We start from the raw sequence: 7,910 nt of genomic DNA, 5'->3' as shown, positions 1-7,910 counted from the left end.
AGCCACTAAACAAGGGAGAGCATTGAGACATGGTTGTTGTTATCTGCTCATGCAGGAAACTCATGGTGTCTAAGGAGAATTTGTTGATTGATTATCACTTCAGTTAAGTTCATTGGTAGCATCTCAAGTATTTATAAGTTAAATATGGATTCTTAATTATTGCTAAATATATCTTCCACAATATTACAGTGGGATGAAACATTGAAATTAATAGTTATTTTAATACAGCAGACAGCCTGTCATACACAAAGTCATACAGTTAAGGAGTAAAACCACCACTTCAAAAAGGGTCTTTGGGGACTTCCCTGGTGGCTCAGTGGTTAAGAATCCGCCTGCCAATGCAGGGGACATGGGTTCAAGCCCTGGTCCGGGAAGAACCCACATGCCGCAGAGCAACTAAGCCCGTGCGCCACAACTATTGTGCCTGCACTCTAGAGCCTGCGAGCCACGACTACTGAGCCCACATGCCACAACTACTGAAGCCCGCGTGTGCCTAGAGCTCGTGCTCTGCAACAAGAGAAGCCACCGCAATGAGAACCCTGCACACCGCAACGAAGAGGAGCCCCTGCTCACCGCAACTAGAGGAAGCTCGTGTGCAGCAACGAAGACCCAACGCAGGCAAAAATAAAAAATATGTAAATAAATAAATTTATTTTTTAAAAAAAGGATCTTTGAAATTTGCTAAGAGAGTATATAATCTTAGGTGTTCTCAACACACACACACTGAAAGGTAACTGTGAAGTGAAGCTAATTAACCTGATTTTGATTGTGGTAATCATTTCACAATGTTTACATGTATCAAATGGTCACTTTACAGACTTTATACTTTTTTCAATTACACCTCAATAAAGCTAGGGGAAAAAGGGATCCTGGAATTTCTAAAGATGTCACTCAGGTGCCAAACATCTGTCAAAATTTTCCATCAGACTTGCTAGGAAAGTTTTTTAATATTCTGTACTGTTATTCAGTTTAAACAAAACAAAACTAGGCCTTTAATGAATTTTGAAATGGAGTTGAAGCTCCAGTAACCTTTGATTTTCCTTGAAATTGCATTAATGATCATAAAGGGCCTCAAAAGATCAAGCACCTGTCAGGAATTAGGAAAAGCAGTGTGCTTTCGTGATACTTACACCATGGTCTGTGGCCAAAGTGATTCACACAATTTTTAGTCTCGGAGGGTGAAGGAGGTTTAGATTCAAACTTCGTGGTATGAAAGAAGAAAATGTTATAATATGTATTAATAATGTATTCAGTATTTTTCTCAGCAAAGTTTTTCTCTCTGCATTAAAATTTCTTTTTCCCCCTAAAAAGCTGTTATTGAATTTTTAAGTGGTTATATAAAGTGGCATATTAGAATATAGATGTGAGAATTAAGAAAATATATTTTATTTATATTCATTACATATACAGTCATACTTCCTTCACACCCACATAGCTAAAATATTGTAATACCATATACCAAAAATGTATCTCATAATAAAATTTAAATTGGTTTTTCAGTTTTTTCTTTTCTTCTTCACAGTGTTCTAAATTACTTTCACAATTTAAAGTTATTCAAATTAATACTTATCTAATCTTTTAAAATTTATATTCTCCTATAAACCAGCTTTAATTTTTTCACATTAACCTTATAACATCACTTTGATCCCTTATTTCTATAATTTCTAATTATAGAAATTAATGCAAATTTCTATAATTTCTATGAAAGTACAGAAATTATAAAGCTATAAAACTATTATAAAACATAGAAATGATAAAACCATGTTATTCCTTTAACACTTGATTGTTGCATTTATCTCTTCTCATAGAGTATAACATTTTGCATTTTCTGTTTACTCATCCTTAAATAAGAGGAGGTAACTTATACATGGTATCTACCTAAAAATATTCTCTTTGGATTCTCTCTTTGTTCAAACTGCTTTAAAAACATTGATCTTATCATCTCTGGAGTTCAGCAATGTATGTAGGAAGTGCAGAGGAGACAGAGCCAGGGCGACTCAACAAGGAAGACCCATTTGGTGAGTTCCTGGCTGTTTCTTTTTTTTTTTTTAAAACCATTTTTTTAAAAAAACAAATTATTTATTTATTTATGTTTGGCTGTGTTGGGTCTTCGTGGCTGTGCACAGGCCTTCTGTAGTTGTGGCGAGTGGGGGCTACTCTTTGTTGCGGTGCGCGGGCTTCTCATTTCGGTGGTTTCTCTTGTTGCGGAGCACGGGCTCTAGGTGTGTGGGCTTCAGTAGTTGTGGCTCACAGGCTCTAGAGCACAGGCTAAGTAGTTGTGGCGCACGGGCTTAGTTGCTCTGAGGCATGTGAGATCTTCCCGGACCAGGGCTTGAGCCTGTGTCCCCTGCCTTGGCAGGTAGATTCTTAACCACTGTGCCACTAGGGAAGTCCTGTGGCTGTTTCTTGACGCCTCTGGGACAAGGGTCTGGCTTTCTGTTCATCATTCCAAAGCCCAGTTTAGAATTCGAGTATAGCAGATCTGACCTCCCTTCTCAGTCCCCCTGTTTTCCTACTTGACTTGGTGTTGTTGCAAAATATATTTATAAGTTTTCCAATTTTAAGCCATCCTCACATTCCTGAGATGAACTCTACTTGATCATGGTACATAGGTCTTTTGCTGTTTAAATCTATTTTCTGGTATTTTATTTACAAATTTTCCTTCTACATTCCTAAGTGAGTTTTGTCTATTTATTTCTGCTGATTGCCATGTTTTGGCTTTAAGGTTTCTGTAGTTTCAGAAAATGAATAGTCTTTCATCTTTTCCTGTGCACAAAAGAAAATTATACAGAATTGAAATTGCCTGTTCTTTGAAAATATGAAATAAATTTTCCTCAAAACTATGAAAGGATCTCTGGTGAAATAACTATTTTTATATGATTTTAAGGTATATAGACTTGTAGGAGACAGAGATATATGGCTGTATGTAAACCCAAGTAAGAAATTCAGTTCATAATAATGTTAAGCTGCCAGTTTTGCTGAAATCATTTTGAGTGATTTTTTATTTGTTCTTATTTCTCTATACTTTCCAAATTATGTATTGTGAGCATGTTATAGGTATAACAAAAAGTTAAAATATATTAACAAAGCTTATAGATTCCTGTATTACTTAACACTTAACTCAGATGTGCTTTCTGAGCCTTCAAAGTAACTATTCCAGTCAATTTTCAATTTTATGTAATACTGATATATATATATATATATCTGAAGCAGAGCACTAAACTTATTCTGCATAACTTGGCACATAGTTTCTTTTCACAAAATCAACCATCAAGAAAACTTCACTAAAAGCCTTATTACATAAAAATAATTCACTTTAAACATGATGAATATTGTTAAAGTGCCAATATTAGAAGAGCTGTGTAAAGTCCCACCTGTTTGTTTGATGGATCATAAGTCTAAGAAACATGGACTTGCAATATATTGAGAAGGAAATTGACATACCTTTTTGGTGGAGTGTCTTTAAAGTATAAGATTAAATAGAGAGCAGTTTTTTTCCCCAGAAAATAATTCCTCAGAGAAGAGGTAGATACCTTAGATGCAATTTATTAATAAGTGTTTCATTTCACAAGTTGATTTATAAGTTTATTGCAATCCTAATCAAAATTCCAATTTATATGGCAGTGTAAAGGTTCAAAAAAGCCTAGACAAGGTGGGAGGGCTTTCCCTATCAATTTTCAACATTTATTAAAATGTTATAGTAATTAAGGCTGTGTACTATTAGCACAGAGCTAGACACATCAGAATAAAGGAGCAAGAAATAGATCCATGCATATATGCATACTTAATAAATATGAGTCTTTAATAAATGATGCTGGGGCAATTAGATAACTATATGGAAAAAATGATATTGAACTACACAAAATCAGTGGGTGCATACAGACCTAAACGGGAAATGCAAACTATAGGCTTTTGGAAGATAATATAGAAGAATATCTTTATTAACTTGGAGATACAGAAAGATATCTTAGATAAGACAAAGATGTCTATATATTAAGGAAAATGATAAATCCAACTACAGTAAAATTCAGTGTTTCTGATTGTCACAAAATATCATGAAGAGGTATAAGCCAAAGAATGGGAGGGACTATTTTACAGAACAGATAACCAATAAAGGACTTGCATATGGAATATTTACAGATCAATGTTTTTTAAAAAGAACAAAGCAATAGAAATCTGGACCAAATATTTGAATGGGTACTTCACAAAAGAGTAAATCTAAATGATCAATAAAAATAGGTTAACGTACTCAACTTCAATAGTAAATCCAATTTAAAATGATAACCACCAGATTGGCAAACATTAAAAATGAGGATGTAGAGCAATAGGAATTATCATATGCTGCTGTATAATGTGCAAATTGGTGTAACAACTTTGGAAAACAGTTTAGCATTTTCTAGTAAATCTAACGACATGCATACCTTATAACCTAGCAGTTTTATTCCTGGGAGTGCATCTGAGAGAAATATATGCCCAAGTGTTAGAAGATATGCATGGAGATGTTCCCAGCAGCATTTTTTGCAATAAATAAAAACTCAAAACAACTAAAATCCATCAATAGTAAACTGGATAACTAACTTGCAGAGTTTTGCAGAATGGCGTTTATATAATGGAGTAATCAATAAAAGTGAAGCATTAGAGCAACATGCAACAACACAAATGAATTTTACAAATAAAATATGGAAAAAAGGACTCGAGCCACTAAAGAATACATACATTTATATGAAGTTTTTTTAATACAGCAGATTTTATTTGTTATTTTATACATATTAGTATATATATATGTAAATCCTAATCTCCCAATTCATCCCACCACCACCCCATTCCCCCGGCTTTCCCCCCTTGGTGTTCATACATTTGTTCTTTACATCTGTGTCTCTGTTTCTGCCTTGCAAACCTGTTTATCTGTGCCGTTTTTCTAGATTCCACATATATGCGTTAATATCTGATATTTGTTTTTCTCTTTCTGACTTACTTCACTCTGTATGACAGTCTGTAGGTCCATCCACGTCTCTACAAATGACACAAGTTTGTTCCTTTTTATGGCTGAGTAATATTCCATTGTATATATGTACCACATCTTCTCTATCCATTCGTCTGTCAGTCGGCATTTGCTTTCATGACCTGACTATTGTAAATAAGGCTGCAATGAACATTGGGGTGCATATGTCTTTTTGAATTATGGTTTCCTCTGGGTATATGCCCAGTAGTGGGATTGCTGAGTCATATGGTTATTTTACTGTTAGTTTTTTAAGAAACCTCCATACTGTTCTCCATAGTGGCTGTATCAATTTACATTCCCACCAACAGTGAAAGAGGGTTCCTTTTTCTCCACACCCTGCATTTGTTGTTTCTGATGCCCATTCTAACTGGTGTGAGCTGATACTTCATTGTAGTTTTGATTTGCATTTCTCTAATAATTAGTGATGTTGAGCACCTTTTCATGTGCCTCTTGGCCATCTGTATGTCTTCTTTGCAGAAATGTCTATTTAGGTCTCTGCCCATTTTTTGATTGGGTTGCTTGTTTTTTTAACTGTTGAGCTGCATGAGCTGTTTATATATTTTGGAAATTAATTCTTTGTCCATTAATTGGTTTGTAAATATTTTCTCCCCTTCTGAGGGTTGTCTTTTCATCTTGTTTATAGTTTCCTTTGCTGTGCAAAAGCTTTTAAGTTTCATTAGGTCCCTTTTGTTTATGTTTGTTTTTATTTCCATTACTATAGAAGGTGGGTCAAAAAAGACCTTGCTGTGATTTATGTCAAAGAGTGTTCTTCCTATGTTTTCCTCTAAGAGTTTTATAGTGTCCGGTCTTACATTTAGGTCTCTAATCCATTTGGAGTTTTATTTTTGTGTATGGTGTTAGGGAGTGTTCTAATTACTTTCTTTTACATGTAGCTGTCCAGTTTTACAAGCACCACTTATTGAAGAGACTGTCTTTTCTCCATTGTATATCCTTGCCTCCTTTGTTGTAGATTAGTTGACCATAGGTGTGTGAGTTTAATCTCTGGGCTTTCTGTCCCATTCCATTGATCTATATTTCTGTTTCTGTTTCAGTACCATATTGTCTTGATTACTGTAGCTTTGTAGTATAATATGAAGTCAGGGAGTCTGATTCCTCCAGCTCCGTTTTTTTTTCCTTCAAGATTGCTTTGGCTATTTGGGGTCTTTCGTGTTTCCATTACAAATTTAAGATTTTTTGTGTTCTAGTTCTGTGAAAAATGCCATTGGTAGTTTGTTAGGGATTGCATTGAATCTGTAGATTGCTTTGGGTACTATAGTCATTTTCACAATGTTGATTCTTCCAATCCAAGATCATGGTATATCTCTCCATGTGTTTGTGTCATCTTTGATTTCTTTCATCAGTGTCTTACAGTTTTCTGAGTACAGGTCTTTTACCTCCTTAGGTAGGTTTATTCCTAGGTATTTTATTATTTTTTTGTTGCAATAGTGAACGGGATTGTTTCCTTAATTTCTCTTTCTGATCTTTCATTGTTAGTGTATAGGAATGCAAGAGATTTCTGTTCATTAATTTTGTATCCTGCAACTTTGCCACATTCATTGGTTAGTTTTAGTAGTTTTCTGGTGGCATCCGTAGGATTCTCTATGTAGAGTATCATGTCATCTGCAAACAGTGACAGTTTTATTTCTTCTTTTCCAGTTTGTATTCCTTTTATTTCTTTTTCTTCTCTGATTCCCATGGCTAGGACTTCCAAAACTGTGTTGAATGATAGTGGTAAGAGTGGACATCCTTGTCTTGTTCCTGATCTTAGAGGAAAATGCTTTCATTTTTTCACCATTGAAAATGATGTTTGCTGTGGGTTTGTCGTATATAGCCTTTATTATGTTGAGATAGGTTCCCTCTATGCCCACTTTCTGGAGAGTTTTTATCATAAATGGGTGTTGAATTTTCTCAAAAGCTTTTTCTGCATCTATTGAGACGATCATGTGGTTTTTATTCTTCAACTTGTTAATATGGTGTATCACATTGATTGATTTGCGTATATTGAAGAATCCTTGCCTCCCTGGGGTAAATCCCACTTCATCATGGTGTATGATCCTTTTAATGTGTTGTTGGATTCTGTTTGCTAGTATTTTGTTGAGGATTTTTGCATCTATATTCATCAGTGATATTGGTCTGTAATTTTCTTTTTTTGTCGTATCTTTGCCTGGTTTTGGTATCAGGGTGATGGTGGCCTCATAGAGTGAGTTTGGGAGTGTTCCTTCCTCTGCCACTTTTTGGAAGAGTTTGAGAAGGATGGCTGTTAGCTCTTCTCTAAATGTTTGATAGAATTCACCTGGGAAGGCATCTGGTCCTGGACTTCTGTTTGTTGGAAGGTTTTTAATCACAGTTTCAATTTCATTTCTTGTGATTGGACCGAAAATAGAAATACTTTCTATTTCTTCCTGGTTCAGTCTTGGAAGTTTATACCTTTCTAAGAGTTTGTCCATTTCTTCCAGGTTGTCCATTTTATTGGCATAGGGTTGCTTGTAGTAGTCTCTTAGGATGCTTTGTATTTCTGCGGTGTCCATTGTATGTTCTCCTTTTTCATTTCTAATTTTATTGATTTGAGTCCTCTCCCTCTTTTTCTTGATGAATCTGGCTAATGGTTTACCAATTTTGTTTGTCTTCTCAAAGAACCGGCTTTTAGTTATATTGATCTTTGCAATTGTTATCTTTGGTTCTATTTCATTTATTTCTTCTCTGATTTTTATGATTTGTTTCCTCTACTAACTTTGGGTTTTGTTTGTCCTTCTCTCTCTAGTTCCTTTAGGTGTAAGGTTAGATTGTTTATTTGAGATTTTTCTTGTTTCTTGAGGTAGGATTGTATTGCTATAAACTTCCCTCCTAGAACTGCTTTTGCTGCATCCCGTAGGTTTTGGATCATCGTGTTTTTGTGGTCATTTTTCTC

This window comes from Globicephala melas, chromosome 6 (genome assembly GCF_963455315.2).
Source record: "Globicephala melas chromosome 6, mGloMel1.2, whole genome shotgun sequence".
NCBI lineage: Eukaryota > Metazoa > Chordata > Mammalia > Artiodactyla > Delphinidae > Globicephala > Globicephala melas.
This window is presented reverse-complemented; position numbering follows the sequence as displayed.